Source organism: Python bivittatus, unplaced genomic scaffold (genome assembly GCF_059951505.1).
Source record: "Python bivittatus isolate LINGU-HERP-01145 unplaced genomic scaffold, Pbiv_v1 ctg000570_np1212, whole genome shotgun sequence".
Lineage (NCBI taxonomy): Eukaryota > Metazoa > Chordata > Lepidosauria > Squamata > Pythonidae > Python > Python bivittatus.
This window is the reverse complement of record NW_028277097.1, coordinates 9,052,715-9,076,915: the sequence shown is the minus strand read 5'-3', so window position 1 is coordinate 9,076,915 and position 24,201 is coordinate 9,052,715. Positions and strand designations below refer to the sequence as shown.

At 37.9% G+C, this 24,201-nt stretch overlaps 1 protein-coding gene across 1 annotated transcript in view; it reads right to left on the bottom strand.

Moving 5' to 3' along the window:
• PRLR (prolactin receptor) overlaps positions 1 to 24,201 on the bottom strand; it is a 167,421-nt gene that overhangs the window by 113,809 nt on the left and 29,411 nt on the right. The window contains exon 2 of the mRNA XM_007426679.4: positions 19,082 to 19,195. The gene's annotated coding sequence lies outside the window, so the exon portion shown is untranslated. The remainder of the gene's footprint in view (positions 1 to 19,081; positions 19,196 to 24,201) is intronic.

Here is a 24,201-nt window from a genome sequence, read left to right as displayed (position 1 = left end):
TAATCTACTAAGAGAGTATCTGGTTTAAAAAATGGTATGAGATGAGTCTGGCAAGACATGTTCTTCCCAAACCTATGCTGACTTCCAGTAATTACTTCAGTGTTTTCAGGCTGCTTACAGATTCGTTTCTTCATAACGTAAGAACATAAGCAATGCCCGGCTGGATCAGATCCTTGGCCATCTAGTCCAGCAGTCTGTTCTCACAGTGCCAACCAAGGAACCCCGCTTGCCTTCCACCAGATGGCTTTCAGAGGCAGTCACACTGCCATCTAAGGCTAATAGACATTGATCCCCAAGACTTCCAAGATCCAACCCCTTTTCAAAGCCAGCCAAGCTGGTAGCCAGTACCACAACTCATGGTAGTGAATTCCAAAGTTGAATTACACATGTAAAAAAAAATTCCTTTTGTCTGTCCTTATCCTTCCTTATTCACTGATCTTTATGATCTGCCCAAGATGCTTCTCAGGCACCAGTGTACTAATTGACTGCAGTTCCCATGGTCTTCCTTTCTCCCTTTTATGAAGTTTGAGACAATATCAGCTCTCCTCCAATCATCTGGTATTTCTCCAGGACACATCTATGACTATAGCAGAGCGTTGGTCAGACCACTGGCAAGTTTCATACTATTATAGGATGAAGTATAACCTATGCCTAGTATGCCTAGTATGCCTAGCTAGATGGAGGACTCCCTATTGCACACTTCCATTCTGTTGTGGCCAAAACATCGCTCACTTAAAGCAACCAAATCACTTTGAAAATACAATATAAATGTATTAAGCATGCAAACAATAAAACAGTGTACATCAGACTCTCAGCAAACCATTGGCAGCTTGCTGAGCAGCCTTGAGCAAAAGCAGAACCACAGCTTATATATTTTTGGCTTACTACATTTCAAAGACAAGACAAAGAAAAAGGCAGACACAGTGTAATTACTATAATGTCTGTGAAAATGTCCTTGGGAAACAGGAGGAGGCGGCAGAAGAGCTGCAGACTAGGCAACAGTCAGATAAGAGGCAGCTTAGCCCATAGAAGGAATGGGGGTGTGGCAAATGTCTCAGAAGGGACCCTCCCTAGTTTCTTGCTCCCCTGCCATCAATGAAGCACATATTGATTTATTTTTGGTATTCTTTGGCTTTCTCAATTACCCAGGATGCGTTAGCAGTAATGTCTCTTGTTTCTTGGCCTTTCCTAAAACCAACTTGAATATCTGGCATTTCCCTTTTCATATAGGACTGTGTTGGATGATCCTAAGCATAATTTTGCTTGCATGCGAAATTAAGGATATAATGCAATAGTTTGTATGTTCTGTTAAATGTCCTTTGTTTGGTATTGGTATGTAGACTGCCCTTTTTCAATTTGTTAACCAGTGTGTTATTTTCCAGATTTATTGGCATAGTTTGGTTAAATCTTTACTTTTCTTATTCTGTTGCTGGGCATATTTCTTAGATATTCCATCAATCCCTCTAGCCTTCTAATTTGGTAATGATGGAGTGCTGATCTAACTTCATCTTTTTTTATATAATGATTTTATTAGGTATTACAGTCATGCGGATAAAAAACAATACAAACTGCAAAGAATAAAAGAATAGAAAAATAAAAATGCAGAAAAAAAGAATAATAGAAAGAGAAAGAAAAAATATAAAAAAGAAAAGAAAAGAAATGTATAAGAAAATAACTTCCCCTTTCATCACAACAGGTATAAACAACTTATCACCATCTCTTAAAATAAAACAATTACCGTATTTTTCGGGGCATAACACGCACAGGCGTATAACACGCATCTTAATTTTAAGAGGGAAGTTTGAGTAAAAAAACTTAAATTTAAAATAAATTACTTGGAAGCAAAATAAAGGGAGCTCTGAACTTTTTGTTTATTAATATTTATACCACTTATAAGGTAAATACATAATATGAAAGAAAAACTACCTCTTTGAAAGAAGAAAACCGGCGCTCCCCATCGCTGGCGCCTGAGCTCGGCAGAGCAGGAGGTGAGCGGTGGGGAAGTGAGTGAACACCTGCGGTCCCCATTGCATTGCTCGTGCCTGAGCTCCGTAGAGCAGGAGGTGAGCGGCGAGGAGTGAGCGAAAACTGGCGCTCACCTCCTGCTCTGTGGAGCTCAGGCACAAGCGCGGGGGGGGCAGGTTTCCACTCGCTCCCCCGCCGCTCACCTCCTGCTCTGTGGAGCTCAGGCGCAAGCAATGGGGAGCACAGGTTTTTTGCTCGCTCTCCCCCTGCTCACCTCCTGCTGTGGGGAGCTCAGGGGAGCGCCGCTCATCTCCTGCTCTGCGGAGCTGCCCCGGTTACAGCCCTGGCTCAAATGAAGGCTCCCCTCTCCCAGCCCTGCTGCTTGAGTGTCGGCATATAACACTCAGCCCCAAATTTTAGGGGAAAAAGTGCATGTTATATATGCTGATAAATACAATACTTCATCCCGTATCCCATCTCTTATCTATAAACAAATGTTTTAAATCTCATCATTCAATCCTGATCTGCAAAAGTCCATTAAGGGTTACCAGAAATAACATATCTATTTTAAAGTAGTCAAATAAACCTACTTCATATTCCTTCCTTTTACTTTTATATTTCATCTCTTGTCTAAAAACAAATCTTTAAAACCTCATCAGTAGCCAGTAAGATTCCATTAAAGGTTACCAGAAATACCAACGTAACTATTTTAACTTTAATCAAACTTAAAATACCACAAATGAAATCTTCTTCCCATATCCCATCTATAAACAGAACCTTAAAACCTCATCATTCAGTCCCAGTCAGCAAAAATCCATTACAGGGTTACCAGAGATATCAACATAGCTATTTTAACCTTGATCAAATAAAACAACTTTATATTCCTTCCCTTTACTTTTAACAGTCTTGGTCTTTAATCCCTTCAAACGCTGTCCTGGAACTTGATTTCTTTTCATTTTTTCTTTATCTTTTCTCATAAAATCCTTCAGAACTCTAACAGGTCTCTTGTGTAAATTCAGTATACGAAAGTTGTCCAAGTCACTCTTCTAGTTTATTATCTGTATGTCCCTTTCAGTTATTAAAACATCAGACAGTTCCATTTGTATATCCAGTATTTCAGCTAGTTCTGCCAGTTCAGCCCTTCCAGTTATTAAAACATCATCATCTGGTTCCATTTGTATATCCAGTATTTTATCTTTTTCCATATCATTCTTGTAGCCTGTTATTTTTAAATCTACATTTAAATCAGTTTCAGCCTTGTTCAGTAGAACTTGTTTCTCTTCCATAATATCATTTGCACACCACCTATCTATAATGGCAGACATTCTGAAAATTAACTTCTGGGTCCATTGTTCACAAATATTTTTCAATACATCCAATGTTAAAGTACTTTGCTCCATTCTGTTTTAGGTGTTCTCCTTTAAATATGATCTTTAACTCCTCCTTCTTGTTCCCTCTAGTGTCCAAACTTCAAAATCCCATCCTATCATTTTTTTTTTAAATTTCAAACCATCAGCCATTTCACATGGGAAGGATTTTTCTAGTTAATTTCAAAATCTTATTTCAAATCCATCTGGACCGTTAGTCCATTTATAACTTTCCAAAATCAACACCCTAAACACCCTTTTGCTGTTTAATCCAGAATTTTTTTCTTTCTAAATCCTTAAATTCGTATTTAAAACTTATTTTGTTAAGGATTGAAAGAAACTTACCCAGTGAATGCCATAAAACTTGTCATTCCGAAGGATCTCAAAATTTAAAAGGCAATAAAAAATCAGTTGCAAAAGTGATTAAGAAATGAGGATTGGCCAAACCTTATGTCCATATAGGCTACATTACGACTGTAAACTTAGATGGAATCCCTCAACTCCCAGCTGCCCAACTCACAAACAGACCACAAAAACCTTAGTTCCTGCTGTTTACTCCTGAGGAGCAGCTGTCTAGAGTATGTGTGGCTGATCTCACAATCTCTCCTTTCTCCGGAGAGATTTTGCCAGCCCGGATCCTGCATCAGTCGCTGTTTTCAGCCATCATGTCGTTCCCACTTCTTCAGGGACATCATCAGTTTGCCATGTCCTCACCCTAACTTCATCTTCTAGTACTGGAGGTTCTTGTAAATAGGGAATATATTCTAAGGTATCTTGGATGTTGACATCTCTACTGTACAGAATTTCAGCATACTCCTTTCATCTTTGTTCGATCTTCTTTGAATTGGTTACTCTCCTTGTTTTTCTGTATCTATTTCCATCTTCAATGGTAGTGCTCCTTGTATTGTCTAACAGATCTCTGAAATTCCTTGTTACATTCCTTCTGAGATCTTTGTCTTTTTTCTCTTTGTCTTATTTTCTCTGCTGGGGAATTTCCACCCTGTGATTTGACATCCAGTTTGCTTTCTACTGTTTCTTGGTCTTTAGCAATCACTTTTCAAATTCATTCTTAACAACTTCTTTGATTTCATCTCACTGTTCCTCTGATTTCCTAACAGTGAGATTCAAGATTTCAGAAGGATTCCTGATGTTCTCCTTGAAAATGGTGGGTACTGTATATGTTCAAGATAATATTGTGGAAACCATTTGGCATTGTTTGTTTGCTTTAGTTTGACTTGGAACTTGCACACAAGCAGTTTGTTAGCTCTTTGTATCAATAATATAGTCAATTTGATTTCTGTGTGCTCCATCTGGTGATGACCATATATTTATATGTTATTTGGTTATCCATTTCTGTTTCATGGCCACACAGTCCATACATTTTCCTCCTTACTATTTCCAGTTTTGGCATTCCAGTCTCTAAATCAAAGCAGTATATGTTGCTTGCTTAAAGAGACAGAAGGTTGAACTGACCATTTCCTGTATGGCAACATCAGCAATTAGACATCTAGAAAACTTTAATTTATTGCATTATAAACACCACTAGCACTCTGAAAAATCCTCAGCTTTTTCTCAATAGCAAGCTGAGTGACATCTAACCTGAAGGGCCCATCATGAGGCTGTATATCAACAATCATTTTATTGTAATTATACATGTGGTTTTCCTGGTAAAATATAAGTGGTTTACCATTGCCTTCTCCTGCATAGTATGAAATTATGGGTTTGCTGTTGTGACCAAAGCGATCATCTGCCTTTAGCATCTTTCTATCTTGCTGTTACCCAGTATGGGTGCCTGCTTGCTTTAGCTGAGCAGCTGGGATGATCTTCATGCCTTGGATGACTAGGCTAGGGGTGTTCTTTGCTCATCCCTCCAAAAACATAGCCCCACCATCATGATGAGGCAATACAGAAAGACTTGCAAGGGAGATGTGACCATGCTGGGAAAAAAAATCAAAATAATTTTCAGCAACACACAAGGAAACATCCAAAAGTGATTCCAAGATGTTAGGAATCCTCTTCTTGTTGTTGTTGTTGAAGATTCCTAGTCTGAAAGGGCTAACTTTGGGTGGATCATCTTCCACCTGATGATTAGCTCTGCAAAATTATAATTTTCTCTTTTCACATTGAAGAGGTAACAGTTTTCTTGTATCATTCCTTTTACTTTCCTAATTCATTTAGGTTTTTCTATGAGCTCCCCCTTTCCTTATCAATGGCAGGCTCAGTACGAATAGAACAATTTTGAAGATTGCATTCTTAATGGTTCCAGTTGCTTAGCACATCCTGTATAGAAAAGCTGAAAACAGGAGGCATACATTTATTTTATAACAAATGAAAATTGAGCCAAATGGGGCCCATTCAGTTTAGTTTCCATTCTCTATAAACAAATGGTAAGAGTAACAAATTATTTTTAATGAGGCTCTGGCTATTTGCAACTACTCATTCAATGGCAGGAGAGGCTTATCTTCCTCAGAAGCAGCCAAGATCCTTTTGGCAGCTGATTATTGGCATTCCTATTTTATTCTCTTTGAATGTCCTGGTTATTTATTTAATTTATCCTTTAAAGCATCATTATTCTACTCCTGAAATTAAAAGGTTCCCAGAGTGGCTTGCAAATGATTAATAAAAACCAAGTCCATGTCCATTGGTTTCCCAAAGTATAAAGCACATAACGCAGAATGGAAAAAAGTAAATGTAAGCACATGTTCTTGAAATTAGATGATTGCTTTAGTAATATCCACCTGGGAACAGAACTGTTGCTCTAATTCTACTTCAACCTCAGTAAAATGCTGCTGCTTGATGATGAGAGAAACTGATTATTTTGGGAAAACAAAATGGCAGCTGCCAGGAATCAGTTCTTTGTATAACTGTGAATAACAAAACATGAATTTAAGGAATTAAATAAAATAATATTAATGAAAAGGGCACATGAATGAAGCTTTTCAGAATAAAAACAAATAGGATGATGAAACACATTTTTGCTGATGATTATACTTCATTCCTGAAAACTTTCAATGTTCACTTGTGTTAACAAAGCTCTTCACTCTCAAAATACATTTTTTGTCCATGAAAAAATTGAGAAAAGTAACTCATATTTTCCTTTAGAAAGAATTTATGGATAAGAAAGAAGGGTGCCAAAATATTTTAAGTAGCACTCCAAACATGATTTGCTCAAGTTGAATGGTCCAGATAAGCATTCAAATGTTTAACCTTCAAAAACAATTCTAGGGACAATTTCACTGTGTCCCAGTGAAACCTTGGTCTACTTTGGCTTATTGTGATTATCAATAAGACAATAATAAAAATAAATGCATATTTTCTCCATTGTCCCCCTGCTAGCACTCCTTTCCATTTCTGCTTCCCCAGTGCCAAATTTAGACAGCAAATTCCTGAGGCAGGGATTCCAACTGTTATCCTCTGTACAGTATAATGTACAAGAATGGTGCTATGAAGACATAAAAACAAATTATGCAGTTTTATTTAGTAACACGCTGCCAAGAAAGCTACATGGATGCATCCATGAAGTCATTTGGAATCAAGATCCACTTGAAAGAGATTAGATGGTGCTATCAGTTACAGCTGAATGGCTGATATTCAAGATTATATTGATATTGTACTTTCTTCTCACCCAAGCCTAAATGATTTCCTGATAGGTAAAAATGTGCAGAGAACATTAAAGTGAGTGGATAAATATATGGCTATATCATGAGCAGATGTGTGAGAAGGAACTTGTGATTGTTTACCACTGGCCATGCCATGGAAGTTGTTTGAAAACAGCTGGAGAGCAACAGGTACTCCAACTTGGAAAAATGAGATTAGAATAAAGGAAAAGCTCTGGAAAGACAAAGAAGATAAAACATTTTGAGTAAAAGCAAAAAAACTCAAAAATAGAAGTACTGCCATAAATGTTCCTTAAACAATTACACATTTTTAATCGACTTTCATTTGTAATTGCTTCCCCCCATTTTATTAATTTCTTTAAATATCTTAAATATATTTTGATTCTAAAAGTGTTTAAAATTTAGCAAATACTGTACATTTACAGAATGTAATGATTTGTGTTCCAATAACTTTTGCCAGAAGTTGGGAGTACGTGATCACTAACATGTACACGGTATCATCACGGGCCACATTTTGTTCCACTAGAGGCATTGGGCTATGTTTGTGAGAGTTCTGAACATATTTCTGATCATGCTCTGGCTTTGTTGCTGTTATCTCAAAAGGAACCTTTGCTGCAAGTCTAGCAAAGCTAATATAAATTAATTCAAGTCTCCTGGGCCAGAAAGATACTGAAGAAAATAGTGGAGATGACTGTGGAACAGCTCTTGGTAGTAACTCCTGGCTAGTAAGGCCCCAGAAGATTGGAGAAAAGCAAATGTTATCTCCATCTTCAAAAAGGGGGAAAAGACAGACCTGGAAAACTAAAGACATGTCAATTTGAGATCTGTGCTGGGCATGCTACAATTACCAGGAGCTAGCATAGGTTTGTTGCAAACAAATCCTAACCTTATCTCCTTTGAAGATAGAGTAACTAACTTGGTAGATCAAGGAAATGTCGTAGACACAATGTACCCGGACCTCAGCAAAGTCCTTAACAAAGTGCCCCATGATGTCCCCCTTCATAAAATGGTAATATATGGGCTAGATCAGTGTTTCTGCTGGCTGGGGAATTCTGGGAGTTGAAATCCCCATCTTAAAGTTGCTGAGACTGAGAAACATTGGGCTAGATAATACTGTGTGATGGACTCACGATTGGCTGAATGGCCATACACAAAGAGTGGTTGTTACTGGAGGAAAACATTTAGTAGAGTGCCATAGGACTTTGTCCTGCTCAGCACTTTTTGTCAATGAGTTGAATGAGAGAGTTGAGGGGATACTTATGTTTGCAGATGACACAAAACTCAGAGGGGTGGATAATATTCCAAAAAAAGGGAGAGAAGATTCAGAAAGATCTAGACAGGCTTGAGCAGTGGGCTGAAAGAAATAGGATGGAATTCAGTAGGAATTAATGTATTCTGCATCTGAGGAGAAAAATGAAAAGCAGTAGTCTAGAGTGGGGAAAATCTGGCTTGGCAGTAGTGCATATAAAAGGGATCCCTGTATCCTTCTTGACCGTGGATTAAACATAAGCCTGCAATGTAACACAGTTGCTAAAAAGGCAAATGCTATCTTAGGTAGAGTCTAGATCATGAGAAATAACTGTTCTGCTATACTCTGCTTTGTCCAGTTCTGGGCACCACACTCCATAAAGAACAGTGACAAATTAGATGAAGTTGAGAAGAAGACTCACTATGGAGAAATAAAGGCTCTGAGTATGTTTAGTCTATAGAAGAGACAACTGAGAGGGGATATGATAGCAGTCTTCAAATATCTGAAGGGTTGTCTCACAAATAAGGAAATGGGCTTATTTTCTATTGTTCTAGAGGACCAGACCAGAACCTATGGATTCTACAAGGAAGCTGCCACATGAAGTAGTGAGTTCTCCTTGACTGGAGTTCTCTCAACAGAGGCTGAATGAGCAACAGGTTACACGAGACTAGTTCCATTGTACCTTTCAATGTTATGATTCTAAGAACAAGAAAGTGAATAGTCCAAAGGATATCACACATCTGTTTATGCTTTAAAGGTACTGTATACCCTGCCTTTCATTAGGGCACCCAAAGCGATGTACATAATATCCCCTTCTCCAATACTATCCCTACAACCAAAATCCTTAGAGGTAAATCGGGCTGAGAGATACTGAATGAAATCACTTCCAATTGTTAAATGGACTCTTCTCTTTAATCCCAGTCCCTACATTATATGCATTCTAACAAAACAAAAGAACCATACTGAATCAGGCCAATGATCCATCTAATTTTCTCAACATTTTTTTTTTTCCAGTGCTAGGCAGCCAGATGATTGAAGCAGAGTACAGCGTAGGTCCAGCTGTACTGCAAAGCAACATGAACCAAGTGGTTTCAAGCAGAAGACCAGAGAGTGGGTGAAATAATATTTCAATTGAGTTTTCTTTTAACATAGTGAACCCATGAATGGGTGTAGGAACTGTTTTCGTACTCTGCTTCTGGCATCAAAATACCTTGTGCTAGGATTGATATGAAGGCAATGGCATTTCTCTTTCTCCAGCCACTGGCATTTAGAGAAATAATGTTGCAGCACACAAGTGCTGAAAAAGAAACCTTTTTCAAAGGCCAAGTAAGATTTCTCCACCCACACACATACATCCCCTTCTGATCATTTTATTTCCTCTCCTACTGGCACAATTGCTTCAGGACTGATCAGAGAAATGGATTAGGCACCTACCATAGCATAGCCCAGCATAACAACAGATGAACCTTAGTAGGTGATCATCACCATATTGTATGAAACCAGCCACAGAAGGAAGCACCTGTGTTCAAGGCAGTTAGATCTGGCTTATTTCTACATAAATAAGTAAACCTGTTCAAGATTTGACACAAGAGAACAGTCCCTAAAAGTTTTATGAAAATTGCAGCCACACTACTACTTCAGGAATTTTCCAGTAGCTCATTATATCTACATCCATTCATTTTTTCCCTTTCCCTTTAAAAAAATCAAGTTACATTGTGCCCAGTAGACTTTTCTTTAGTGTCCATTTATTCAGTTCTTAAACAGTGGCTCAGTCAAGATGAATAAACTTCCCCAACTTTCAGCATAACTATTCCCAGGGTGGCTAATAGAAGGCATGTCTCAACAAGGCCCATCTGTGATCATGATTGCCATTAACAATAACTACCAAGTTACAAAACTTGTGATTGAGCAGAAAACTGGTGTGTTAAGATACCACACCCAAGAAAATCAACATAACCATGTAAGAAGATGACTCGCAGTTCCTTTTTATTCACAGGGCTGATTCCATGCTGCCAATAGCATGCCAGGATGTGGAATACAGGCTAATGCATACAAAATTCCCTCCTCAGTCCTTCCATGCAACTGGTGATTATACAGAAGAGGCCACCTTGTGCAAAACCAAAACCAAAAGGAAGCCTTTACTTCCTCTAGTCACATTCATATCCATCAGCCAGACTGGCATAATTATGTGCTTGCTATAAAATATGTATCAGAGCCACTGTCTTACCAGCTTAATCTAAGGAGAGGCAATGTGGTGTTTATCAGCACCAATGTACCTGCAAATACTTCTCTTGATGTCTGTGAAGTTTTTTGCTTCATCTGAATGCAGTTATTTATTTCAAGTAACTAAAAAGAGGGGAAAACATTATGGTGCAAAGCAAAGTGCAGGTCTCTAGCACCATCTTGATTTATCTGAATGCCTTGACACTCCAGATAGATCGCAGAGGCATTGGTAGAAAAGAGATGGCTGGCTCCAGCCCATTGTTTGTTGCCCCAGAAAAAGTCAGAGCAAGCCATTCAAAATTTCTTTTACATGTCTAACTGCACAGTGACACTGCAAGTTCACACTGACTTAATGATTTCATTACCATTATTGACCTTCCTTTCTGCTTTTTGACCATACAATAAAATCTAGAAGGATTGACCCTCTTTAAGTTCCATCTCTGATGGAGTGTTCCCATCAGGAACCAAAAAGACGTGTCTTTTCCATTGCAGCCTCTTGACTATGGAACTGTGCTCCACCCAAGGTCTATCAGCACTAGCCCCTGCTGGTGCTTAGGAAAAGTACTAAGGCTGGTTACTTCTGAAAGCCTTCACCGTGATGGGTCCATCCTGTAACAGATGTCTGATTGTTGCCGAGGGTGTTATTCCTCAGAATGATAATGATGATTATTGTTTGTTTTGGATCATGTTATTGTTTTTGTATTAATCTTTTTTTTATATAGTTTTGGAGTATACACCATTGAAGTGGTGTATACACCTAAATAAATAAACAAATGTGAGTGGTATCTTAAGAAAAATTTAAAGGAAGTACTACTTATAGCCTTTAGCTAAAGTATCTAAAGGACACAGGAAAGCAAATGATGTAAACACCTATGAAAAGAAAACATGGTTAGAAGAAAAAAATTAAAGTTCTGAAAATGGTGTTCATAGTCAGGATACAACATAAATGATAAGGATTTATTTTTGCTTTACTTTCTGGAAGCATTTGTAAATGTCAGTTCTTTTGAAACAAGGAAAAATATATTTCCACTTTCTATTAAAAATCTGCAAGTTCCCTCTTCAACACTGTATACATAATTTCCTTTTCAAGTGGCATAAATTGAAACATTTGACAGCCCAGCTTAATTATGGACCCTCTATAAATATAGAAAAGAAATGACGAATCTTTCATTATGGTAGTGATCATACCTTATTTAGCCAGTATATGCAATTACATGTTCTGTACTTATTTTGCTTCACAAAGAAAGTTGTGCCAGAGATTTTGCCATGTAGCTTTTAAGGTTTTTTTCCCCATCACATTGAATTTCTTTTCTAATCTTTATGAATTCTTTCTTGTGGACAAAAGTATATTAAGTATATTAAAATTAACCAAAAAAGCCAACCACATTACATTCAAATTAAGTAACTGTCCACTTATGCAGTAAGAGTGTATAGGATAGGTATGCTAAGTGAACATGCCCAGAGTACATATACTGTAGTGGGAAGGCAAGAGAAGAGATCTGGAGAGTTGCTTTCTACAACCTGGGATCTTCCATCATTAGGACTACTAGCCATACTAGTTGCATCTCTTAAGAGAAAGTGTCCAGACAAACTGCTATAAAAATGGATAGATTGTTCCTAATCTGTTCCTGAACTTCTCCCTGATCCTGTAGGCCATTCTTTACATCCTTCAGTTTCTCCTGTTCTCATCATTACCCTCTTTTTCTATATGTCTGGCTGCTTTTCTCTCTTTGATATTTTGATTCCAATTGTTTAGCTAATTGGAATTAATGCTCATGAAATACTTGGAAATCTTTACTGGCCCAGGAAGAAGGAGAAGCATTTGCCATTGATGTACTCCTGAAATATGGCCGGTGAGTGAAAGTCAAAATGAGGTGATAGTTTCATATCCAGCATCAAATGCTGAAGTCGGTGCATATCCAGATTTGATGTATATGCTCATGTCCAGGAGTGTGATCCTGCCTCTTATTTGACATAACCTACACTGTATTCAGAAGGACTAACACCTGAGTCATTACACATAAAACAAAAAATGCTTGAACATTTGGGAACTGGAGAAACAAGAAGTGTTCATGCCATATTCCTCCTACTGGAATACTCTTATTCAACAAGCGATGTAGGCTTATGATACATGGAGAGTTTGAAAATCTCATTTCTGCAACAGCCCTTCTTCAGCTTTAGTCACATGAACCATACGCCTTCAAATATTAGAAGGGCCGATATGCAAAAGTTGATTTTTTTCTTGGTTGATTCAAAGAACAGAGCTAGAATCAACGGTGTAAATTTCAGGACTGTATTCTTTAGTCAATTGTCTTTGATATGAGCACTCAGGACTACAGTAAGTACTGAAGTGTATATTTTGGGGGCAATAGATTCTCAAAGCTGATGAAATGAAATGAATATGGAGAGCAACAATGGTGATTTATTTCTCCCTTCCTTTTAGAATTCTATAATTTGGAATTAACCAATCGAGATGATGACTGGGAGCTTCAGGACTGAAAAAAGGAAGTATTTCATCTGCAAAACACATTATCAACACTGTCACAGTATGCAAATTGTGCTGATAGATATTAACTCAAATAACTGTCATGATCATTTTACCAATTCATAAGTCATTGGTATAGTGTTGAAGAATGTTGAATTAAGACCTGGGCAACCTTAGTTCAGCTACAAGTGACCATGGACAACAAACTCACTCTTACTCTATACGACCTCAAGTAATTGTTAAGAAGGAATAATGGGAGAGAGTCATATGTTGAAGCTTCTTGGGGTAAGGATAAAAATGTGATAAATATATGGTCTTTCAACAACGTCTGTACCTGAGATAACTAAGGTTTGTTACCCAGGATAACAGGTATTCACTTCTATACTTTTAGTTGCCTTAGGCTAAGAAGAATAACTGTAGGAGGTGACAACCAGGCTTCAGGTATGACATGACCTTGAAAGTTTTACAAATACGTGGATGAGTGGTATGGCAAACTGAATCCTACACTTGATAGCCTCTGCAGAGTGCAAGCCTAGGGCACAATCCAGGCCAAGATTGAGTCTTTCTGTATATGTCTCACTGAAATGGATAAAATTTCAGGGCATTCAAAGCCAAAACTGATGTCTGGTGATGTCTTCAACAGCTGCAATGTAGCAATTGCATTATCTAAAAAAGATATGTAAGCCTTCATCCGAGTAAGAAAAAAAGGGTTGTTCTATCCATTTACTCTTTAGAATTTATGTGTGGGTTTGGTTTCATTGTTTGTATGTAAGAATCACACTGGTTTGACTACTTACATTTAGTGTCCATTTTCCTCTATCAAAGGTGCTTCATTCATATTCAGAAAAAGGTTGTGTAAATAAAAAATTGGGACAGGCATTTCTTGCAGTTATGGAAGTCATTCATTCATTTATTTTACATGATTTCCCAGCTTACAATGTGATTCTCATTAAAACCTCTCATTAAAAGCAACATGCAAAAAATAACGGAACAAAAACTAAAAACACATCATAGCTGAGGCTACTCACATATCCATCCAATTAAATTCTTTAAAAACAGGCTCACCTAACATCCTAGTCCAATGCCTGAGGGACAAACAAATCCCCAATGCCTTATGAATGGCCAGCAGGGTCTGGGTCATCCAGGTCTTGGGGCAGGGGGATGGTTTTACAGGGCAGTGAAAAAGAAGGCATACCTCTTAGGTCCCATCAGATGGCATCTACTCCTGTTCTTTGAGCAAGAGCCTAGAATCCAGGAGGACCCCCAAACTGTGCACCACCCAGAACTAATGATGGAAGGTCCCCAGGTTGGGCGACTTAAAATGCATAGCCACCCAGTCTTGCTAGGGTTAAGTCTAAACCTGTTCTTCTCCATCCAGGCCCCCACAGCCTTCAGATGCTGAGAAAGAACCATGATGGCATCACTTGGTTGGGCAGAAGCAGAGATGTATAACTGGATATCATCTGCACACTGATACCTAACCCCCACACCAATAGATGACCTCCCCCAGCAGCTTCATGTAGATGTTAAATTGGAGTGGGGACAGCGGGCCCTAGGACTAGACCTCTTTTTCCTTGCCAACATCAGTTGTAACTGACTCCAGAGGAAGGAGAAGAACCACCGTAATGCCATGACCTTAATTCCCAGGCCCCTGAGGCAGTCCAGAAGGATGCCATGACCAAAGATATTGAAAGCCATTGAGAGATCAATGAAAGCCATGATGCACCACCACCATCCTAATCTCACCACAGATCATCCAGAAGCGCAAACAATGTCATCTCAGTGCTATAACCTACTTGTGCTATACCAAATTATTTGATTTTCAAATGGTGGTGTACTTTATTTCAGTTTTTTAGTTACAGCAACTGAACCACATAGGATGCAAGTCTCTACCCATCACATTAGAAGTTTCTGTTTATTTAGGATTAATGACACTGAAAGTTGCCGGCCAGAAATGGTTGACACTTCAGTGGTTCGAGCCCAGCTCCACGCAGCAGAGTGAGCTCCTGCTTCCTCCCCAGCTCCTGCCAACCCAGCAGCTTGAAAACTTACGTGAGTAGATAAATGGGGACTCTCACCTTGGTGGGAGGAAGAATGCTGGTGGTGCTTTGCAAAGGAGTTGGGACCAAGTTGGTGGTAACGCGGAAGCCGCGCTCGCCCGAAAAAGGGGCGAAGCAACGGAAACCCCGCCTCCTGCGCTCGCCAGCTGGGCTCTGCTCTAGGAAGGAGGCAATGGCAAACCACTTCTGAAACACCTTGCCTTGAAAACTGCAGGGACTCTTCCAGGCAGTCGCCGCAGAATCGGTAATGATTGAGTGCGGATAAAAAAAAAAAGGGGGGGGGGACCTTATTCTTTTTAAAGCAGAGGTTTCAAGAAGGGAGTCTTAAATATTCCCTTCCCAGCTGATATCTCCCTGATAGTTCTAACCAGGCTGCAATTACTGAGAGAAAAAAAGCAAACACTGTTGAACCAGTATATAAATAAACTACGTATATGAAGCTTATTATCTTGTATTGCAATGCAATAATTGTATTGCTTTGCAATGGTGATCTAAGAAGATTTATCTCACGTTTCACTGCTTTTCTTGGTCTGCTGCCCATGTCAGAAGATTCACTCATGTACTGGTCAGCCCTATATCCTTGAAAGGGGCTTGTCTGTAAAGGATGGATAGGTAGGTAGACAGACAGACAGACAGACAGACAGATAGATAACACATATTAATAAACAATGGTAACATTGCTGTATATGATTGCCTTAGGTCAGAAGTTGGCAACCTTTTCAACCACCCTTAACATTTATCTTTTAAAAGAAAATTTAAAATAACAAAATCTCATTGCAAAACTTTACTTATAGCTGTAAACAAGCCAAGTTACTGTTAAAATTAAGAGAGCCAGACTTTGACAGTCAGGTTTTTTTTCCAGATTTTTTTTATCCTGCCTTTATTATTTTTGTAAATAACTCAAGGCGGTGAACATACTAATACTCCTTCCTCTTCTTATTTTCCCCACAACAATTCTGTGAGGTGAGTTGGGCTGAGAGAGAGTGATTGGCCCAAAGTCACCCAGCCAGCTTTCCTGCCTAAGAGGGGGCTAGAACTCACAGTCTCTTAGTTTCTAGCCTGGTGCCTTAACCAGTGACTAGACCAAACTGGTCTAGTGACTAAACCAAACTGGCTCTCTGTTTGTTATCTTAGTCCACCTAGGTATCTGTAGGGTTTCTCACAGTATATCAAACAGATGTCCCTGGAGAATTTAAAAGTAGAAGATGGAGACACATCTCAATTCGGTGACTTTATATTTATATTTATATATAGTTCCTAAATATATTCCTTATGGAACTGTATAACCAAAGGCAAGGGAAAAAAAGCAACCATAAATAAGAATCTGAATTACAGTTCCCTGGACACTTCTGGATGCTTTATGTATGTAAAGAAAATTAGAATAAACAGACCATACCTTATAAAAAATAGATTCATGCTTTTCTCTATTAATAAATTGACCGTTATATTTAATGCTGTGAATGCCTAGAAAGTTTTCATAAAACTTAGAGCAGCCAATTGTTTTTGTATTGTTAATAAAAGAAAGCAGGCACTGTTTCTTTCAACAATTACCATTACTTAAAAATGGTTTTGAGCATCTAAAAAATGGTTGGAAAAAATGGTTTTGAGCACTTGTTTTACAATGTGAAACAGAGAGGAAGGAAGGCACATCTTCAGGTGTAATAATAATCAATACCAGTTCATTGGGCAAAATATTTTTAGCATGTTGCCACCGATGTTTTATAACTGTTCATTTGACCTATTTTTTAATTGCAAAAATCTTGGAAGATTAGTCTTAAAATGTATTTTATGAATAAAATGACATGTGAAAAAGGACATCTCTAATTAACCCATAAATATATGGCTTGTTGGAGATACATAATACCAATTCCAAAACTATCATGTTTAAGTTCAGTACAACACCTTCTATGTAGACTGCTGGAAAAAAACAATTTGATTAGTATTGTGGGTACTTGTTTGACCTGAAGCTGTTTTAGACTTCTTTTAAAATTATTTTAGCTTTCTAAATTACAAGCATGAAAGTGTGCTTGCCTGCATATCGATATAACCCTACTGTATGTTCCAGAAATTATTTTCCTATCCCACATGCAGATGGATTAAATGCAGGTTATCAGGATGACCCATTGTTATGATACATGAATAAAATGAAGTAAGAAACATAATGAAAATATGCATAGCAAGTAAGAGTTACATTTGAAATACTGTACTTGGGATGCTGAAAGATTGAAGTAAATTGTCAAAGTTCATGGCTTTCTGGGGGTTTGTTAAGTTGCATATAGCAGACAGATGTTCAATTCTAGGATGTCATACAGTGAAGTTGTACATCAGAACAATCACTAAACTAGAAAAGGGAAAATACCCTCTGTAAATGACTTTCTTTTTTGTAGAAGCAACATATTTTGTGCCATGAACAACAGTACAAGGGCATGTTTAATTGGAGTTAAAATTAACAGATTTACTAAGAAATATAATATCACAATAACCTAGCCAACCACAAAGGACTTCCCAGTCCTACTCATTTCAATGGAGATTAGCTCGCTCTTTGAAATCAATTGGACTTTGAAGTGTTTAACTCTGATGTTCCCATTGCAAACATCTGGCTTTCTATCATCGTCTGTATAATAGATTAAATTGGAAGGGGGATTATAGTATCAAAAGATTCTGTAGCCCATAAAATTCTGCTTGGCGTTATTTATGGAGAAATGATTGCCAACTGGAAATGTAACACAAGAACGGACAAGACAGTCTGAATGACATTAGATCCTACTGTAATCTGTTTCATCTATTGTGCTAAGCCATGTTTTGCTTAATAAACTACCACTGGCGGGGTTTAACAAAATGTGAAGCCATAAATTATGGTTTACAAATTAGAATAATCACCTAAGCCATATTATGGCTATAGCAACATGTGAACCCTGTCTACAAAGCATTCTTGTGACACTTAACTAGTAATGACGCTGAACGTTGCTGGCCAGAAATGGTCGACGCTTCAGCGGTTCGAGTCCAGCCTTCGCGTTAACAGGGTGAGCTCCTGTTTCCTCCCCAGTTCCTGTCAACCCAACAGTTCGAAAACTCACGTGAGTAGATAAATGGGGACTCTCACTCCGGTGGGAGGAAAAATGCTGGCGGCGCCTTGCAAAAAGGAGTCAGGAGCAGTTGCTGGTAAGCACGAAAAACCGCGCGCTCCCGAAAAGGGCGCGAAGCAACGGAAACCCCGCCTCCTGCGCACGCCAGCTGGGCTCTGCCCTAGGAAGGAGGCTCTGGCAAACCACTTCCGAAAAACAATTGCCTTGAAAACTGCAAGGATTCGTCCAAGCAGTCACTGCAGGGTCAGCAATGACTAAGCGCAGACCAAAAAAAAAAAAAACTCTCCCCATTGCAGAGCAAAAGTACAAAGAAAGTCAAACATGCAATTCTAAAACTTTGACACATCACAAGGAAAGCAGAAAGCATCTATGCTGTAACTGAATACCGCAATCAGATATTATTGGATCACATTTGTTTCAGCAAAACATACACCTCTCCACCTATGATAATGCAGTTAATTTACATTTCAGTGCCTTTTCACCAAAAAGTTGAAATAAATTGGTGCTGAATATTGGCTACAAGCTTATTTCAGCAATTATGTGTTTTCTCAGAAGAAAAACATCTCTGTTGCAGTTGAGTATATTATTTGGTCTTACTACAATCAGATTCAGTACCTTAACCCAATACTTTAATATACGGTTTTTCACATGTGCTGGAGGAACTGGCTAAGAAGAGGGAACTGCAGCCTAACGCGTCTGAAGGACACCAAGTTGGAGCAGGAATACAATACAAACCATTTCTTTATGGTCTCAGACCAATAAAGTTGGGGAAGGAAACAGTATCATATTGGATTAAGTACTGCCTTCCAATGATTAATTTTACCTCTACTTCACAAAACTCTCTGAAATGTGGCTTTCAAAGCCCAGATTCCCTATTTAGAAAGCAAAAGTGTTCATACTTTGCAAAATACTTTTTTTTCAGTTGCAATCAGCAGCCCTCACTGAATGCAGACACATATATTGCCTCTAATTGCTTAATAGTCGTTTGTAGCTTTGTTTTACTTTCTTTAAAAAAAGTATGCCACTTACACTTTGAGAAGTCAGTTGTCCGAATAATCCGCCTCCAGCCTTTCAGTCACACGACGTGCAGTTGTCAGTCGAGTCCGCACATTGTTGGGTTTTTTTTTCCTGACACAGGGATACCTGCGGAGTGCAGACCAAATAGCTTGTGCTGCTGTCTGATAAGGTCACCAAGGCTTAGTAGAATATAGCAATGCTTAATCCTCATTGGTCTTGCCTGCTGAGCACAAGGCTGTTTCCTTGGCAACGTATTTGCAGTTGCTACGGCATTCTCAGCCACATGTGATGTCAAGGCTTGATGTCAACATAAAAGAGAATTGCCTCCTGCTTGAAATCAGCAGTGTGATAGGGCCGTAAAAAGGTATATATGCCATTGTGACCTGCATCAAGAAAAGTATAGTTTCAAAATTATAGGAGCAGTCCTACCATTCTCTTCTGCTTTGGTCAGTCCCTATCTTGAGTATGATGTCCAGTCTCCACAATTTAAGAACGATTTTTAAAATGGAACATGTTTTGAAAAGTCAGGGGACTAGAAAGGTCAGGGGACTAGAAAACGAAAACCTATGAAGAAACAATGAATAAGCTGAGCATGTTTAGCTTGGAGAAAAGTTGACTACGGGGAGATATGATTGCACATCTCAAATACCAGAAAGGATATTGCATAGAAGAGGCTAAAGATCTCTTCTCTCTTGTTCCAGCGGACAGAACACAGAATTATGGATTTAAATTATAGGGAGGCAGATTCCAACTGAGTGCTAGGAAAAAACTTCCTAACAATAAGACCAATTTGACAATAGGACCAACTACCCAGTGATGGGCTCTTCTTCACTGAATATGTTCAGATAGTGGCTAGACAGCCATTCGTCTGGGATGTTTTAGTCAGGATTCCTCCACTGAGGAAGAGATAGGACTCAGCGGCTCAAATATCTTCTTCAGTGATTCTATGCTTCTACAAAGCAACTTTCTATGTTTTCTTTGTGTCAGTTTTGGAGAACTTTGGTTCTGACTGTACAATCTTATACATATTTATTCATAAGTAAATCCTACTGAGTTCACTCGGGATACTCTTTATACATAGAATTTGTAGCCTAAAGACTTTAACGCAAAAGAAATCTGGTCTCTATAAATCACCAGATGTCTTCTCCAGCTCATCCATTGATTCTCAGCATCTGCAACAATTCAGTCTAAGACCCACTGCAAGGATTTCGCACCACATTATAGAACCAGTTTTGTCCTATGCTATTATTACAAATCAAATTCCATTATCCTAATGATATCAGTTTTCAAGGGTAAAGGCATCACATTAGATAATGTTAGAGAGAAGTTAAGCTATTAACAGTAAAACATGAAAAGATATAAACCTCAATTTGGTTACTAATGCTCTTATGTGTTTCTGTATATATTTATTTTTAGATTCATTATTGGAAACAATAACATATTTTTTAAGATCATCCTTAGCTTTTATCATCAATCTCTTCCAACACCTGTTCCTGGGATAGCCTAAGGTTTTGATAATTTTAGTATATCTCAAAAACACTGCTTTAGTTGTAACAATAATGAAAATCAAAGTAAAAGCAATGCCCACAGCCTCACCTTTTCAAATATAAAAATATTTGAAGACATCGTAGTTCTTCTGTTCCTTTGTCCCAAGACAGGATACCTTGTCTAGATTTTTCTTATATTTTCCTGCATAAAGCATGCATTTGAAATAATTATACCAAAGGGACCAAGCCTTTGTTTTTAATTCTTTGCATTGACTATCTTCTCTAGCAAGTTAAGAATAAAATGGAAAGATCTACTCCTTCTCTGGGAATAAATTAAATAGATTATTAAAGAGAAAATGTGCCACTAAGATAGAAACTCAACCAAATTGAGTGGCTGAGGGACCTACTTGTAAAAACTGATGTAATCAAAAGAAAAGTCTATGAGGTATTCAGGAACTGCTGAATGGCAGCCACTGCCTAAACAATATCTGCACTTAAGAGTGCAGGACTTGAAATTGTATTGAAATGAAATTTAGAATTTGATACAAATATATATATTAAAGGTTGCTTGGATTTATGGGCCACTGCTCCATGTGGAAGCCACTGACTGCAGATAGGCATACTTAGCAACCTGGACTAAGTTCATTTACCCAGGCAGTACAGTATGGTTCTCTTGATCTCTGGCCCTATTTGTACCTACAGTTCTTCCTGATTCCTGCTGCTCCTTGACTGTGTCTCCTGGATTATTATTTTTTTTTTCTGATTCTGCTCTTCTGTTCTTATTCCTAGTTTACTATTCCTAAACTGTGGTTTGGCCTTTGGTTTTGACTTAGTAATGAAATCTCAATGGCTGATATGTCCTACAGCTCCTGAGGCACTTTAACTTTGACACTAAGATCAGCAATGAAGTACCTTCTACAAATTTGTTAAACTTGCAAAAATTCATTACTCTTTTCAGATAAGAGCAGAATATATTCCTTCTCTCTCCCCCCTGCCCCCCGCAACATAACCTCAGATATACATATATTACCTGTGTTCCCTAGAGCAGGCCTGCACAATTCATGTCTGATTAAGCTCAACCCAATTATTCATTCAGTATTAGGTATGAATGACCAAACTAATTCCCAAACTACTGTATGTATTGGAACAAAGTTTGCATTTAAGCTGTGTACCTCCCCTAAATTTGGACATCTGGTTCTCAAAAACTGCATTAAATATGTATATTTTAGTATTCTGAGTGTTCACTTTAGGGCAGGATTTTAAAAAATTTTTGCCATCACACCTCCCTTTAGTGTAATCTTAATGTACACACCTACCCTAAAAATTCAAACACCAAAATGAACACAAATGAACGATGAAAACAATACAATAAAACGTTGGGAAAGGTGGATTTATTGTGACAATGTACAACTAAAAGTTTCTTCATGCCTCCCTGGACTCTTCACCTCCCCAAGGGAGGTACACCTCACAGTTTGGGAAACCCTGCTTTAGGGGAATTGTGTATGACTTGTCTATTTCTTTTAATCTGAAAAGCAGGGAAAAATTAGATGGAACAAACTGCTGATACATACAAAAGCAGTAGAGAGTGAAACTAGATAGGGATCGGCAGACTTTTCAAGCCTCCAGGTGTCAAGGCAGAATCTCACCTAATGACAAGATTGCCCTGTGAGAACAACTGCCAACTTTTTATGAGCTCTTGGTATTTCCATGTGAGACACTGCATTTCAGCAAGAGATCGCAGATTTTTTGTTAGTTTTATCCTTTCCCAAAAAGGATCAAATATAGATACCAGATATGTGTATTATGTTTTCCTTCTTCTCTTTCTTTCCTTGCTTCCATGGATATTATTGAAAGATAATATTTATTTATTTATTTATTTATTTATTTATTTATTTATTTATTTATTTATATTTCAAATTTAGCCACTGCCCATCTCACTCAAAGAGCAACTCTGGGCGGTTTACAACAATAATAACAAAACCATTTAAAATACAATAAAAACAGCATTCATAAATAAATAATATAATCCAAGGAATTGATGGTATATTCTTCTCTCTGTGTAACTTGTCATGAGATATCACTTTGTAGGCATATAGGAGTATATTGGGGATTTACTGATTTATTTAAAGCATTAAACTCATAATTTATAACTCTGGGTGATGAACAGTTATAAGTGTTTCTGATGTTAACTCTAGGTCATTTATCCAAGCTACTTCATAAATGCAAATGTTTAAAGTACACATTGTACAATGTTCAATGTTGGTTATGTGCGAACCAAGCACTCACTAGTCTTTCTCTGGGTTAGTCAGAAGTAAAGTTTATTGAAGCATTTGCAAAGGCTGGTGGAACTCAAAAGCTGCAAGCTGGAGTCCACACCGAAACATAGATCTCAGCAGTTTTTAAACATCTCTACCCCCGGCCATAAATCCCTTCTTGTTTCCTCATTGGTCCAAGTACTCCAAGTTACACTCTACACGACCGCCTATTTCATATTAACCCCCTTCTACAGACCCCTACATACTACATACTACATACATTACATGTTCATGGTAAATAGGTGATTAGCTATGCGGGGTGTGGTTTTTGTAATGGTAATGAAGGCTGGGAGGGCAAGAGTTCACTCATTCCTACAAGATCTCTTCTAAGTATCACTTTGGACAGGTCAAGCCACCTTAAACTGGCTCTGTCTTACCTTATCTTACTCCAGAGAGATTTCCCTCCCTCTCTATTTCCTGTGCCCCTGGGAGCTGCTTAGAGGCCCCTTGGTGATCATGGCGATGCCTCCGAGTTTGAGATAGTTTCAAAAACAAAGGCTCAATTTACCATTTCTTTGTCAATAATAACAGATATCTTGTCCATTTCTCACAGTTATCATTATAAATTTTACCAACAAAGCAGATGAATGTATACTACATTTGTTAGATCCTCAAGAACACGGCACTTCACAAACTCCTAAGATTTGATATTTGCTTGTACATAAATAATACTTGAAATGTATGTCTTTATAGAATTCAGAAATTTGAGGAAAACAAACATAAATTAATCAGTTTGTTCAGTGATGGGATGTATGAATGTGGTTCATATCTGAATAAAAAAAAATCTCACCCTAATTTCCATTTTCTGAATACTAAACTGGAAGGCAGTTTTGCATTTTTCTGAATTCTGCAATTCGGTTTTATTATTTTTTAAAAAATGGCAAAACACTTACTTTATGGAAAGTATAACAGAAAAAACAACACAGGGAAAGGCATACATTACGAAAAATCATTTATGAATTTGTGTTTGTTTAAGAGAATGCATGCAAAATGTATCTTTTTATGAGAACTTCGTTTTCAAAGCAATTACAAACTGATGTAGAAGTGATACAAAATAACTTGGGCTTATAAAAGTAAGAATATTATGGAAAGCAAATAGAGTCTGTCTGGCTCTAGTTTTCAGGGACAAGTTTTGAAAAACCAGTCTAAGATATACACAGACTCAGCCACATACAGTCTCTTAAAATCACTGTACCTTCTTATTTTCTTTTCTGTTGTTAATGAACGTTGTTTCTAGCATTCATCTCAGTCTAGTGTATATTTATCCAACTAAGCTTCTAATGAACCATTCAACAATGTTAAAAGGAGACCATGAAGTTGAAAAGGGTAA